General features: G+C 38.7%; 1 non-coding gene across 1 annotated transcript; it reads left to right on the top strand.

The window, feature by feature from the left end:
* Nucleotides 1-516: 516 nt before the first annotated feature.
* On the top strand, nt 517-632 carry LOC115031066 (U5 spliceosomal RNA). The gene has a single exon (XR_003836631.1). It is a non-coding gene; the product is annotated as a U5 spliceosomal RNA (small nuclear RNA).
* The last annotated feature ends 214 nt before the right edge of the window (nt 633-846 follow it).

Raw genomic sequence — 846 nt, 5'->3', positions numbered from 1 at the left:
CTAATACAATGCTTTCTTTGTGGTTTATTTACTGTTTAATGCAGAGGGTGGAATCCAGTGTCTTGTGTATAGACAAGGGCTCTTTTTTTAATTTTTAAATTTTTTATTTTTAGAGTTTGTCATCCCAGAGTGACAATTTTAAGCTAGACTTGCCTAGTAGGGTAATATTCCGAATAGTTGTCATTTCTACTGCCCCCTGGTGGTCAGCCCACGCTTTACAGCGAGTGGTGGTGGTGGGGGAGATGAAATAACTAAGGCATTTTTAGAGGCGGGACGGCAGCGACTTGATCTCATTTACATACCCACAATGCACTGCAGAGCGGTCATTGCTTGATTTAAAACCAGAAATCGCTGTTTTTTTTTTTTTTCTCTCTCTTGATTTCCTTCAAAATGGTACGACTTTCACAGATTTAAGTGAGACTAAAGCAGAATTATTATGTACTTTTGAGGAAAAAGTTACCATCAGTGTTCTAAGATACACAGTCAGGTGAGAACTGCACACAGCACCCCTATCCCACACTCTGGTTTCTCTTCAGATCGTATAAATCTTTCGCCTTTTACTAAAGATTTCCGTGGAGAGGAACAACTCTGAGTTTTTACTCAATTTTTTGAGGTCTTGTGCTTACAAGACTAGTAATGGTAATGGAAAGATAGAATGTTCTGCACTGAGGGTCAGAAGCTAGAACCTATCATGTAAAACTATTCTCTTAAATTTTAAGAAACTCTTAAAATTCTCCTGGGCCATGTATCCAGAAGATGTTCCAACCAGTAAGAAGGACACATGCTCCACTATGTTCATAGCAGCCTTATTTATAATAGCTAGAAACTGGAAAGAACCCAGATGTC

Source organism: Mus caroli, unplaced genomic scaffold (genome assembly GCF_978045245.1).
Source record: "Mus caroli unplaced genomic scaffold, Mus_caroli_1 scaffold_6, whole genome shotgun sequence".
In the NCBI taxonomy this organism is placed as follows: Eukaryota; Metazoa; Chordata; class Mammalia; order Rodentia; family Muridae; genus Mus; species Mus caroli.
This window is presented reverse-complemented; position numbering and strand designations above follow the sequence as displayed.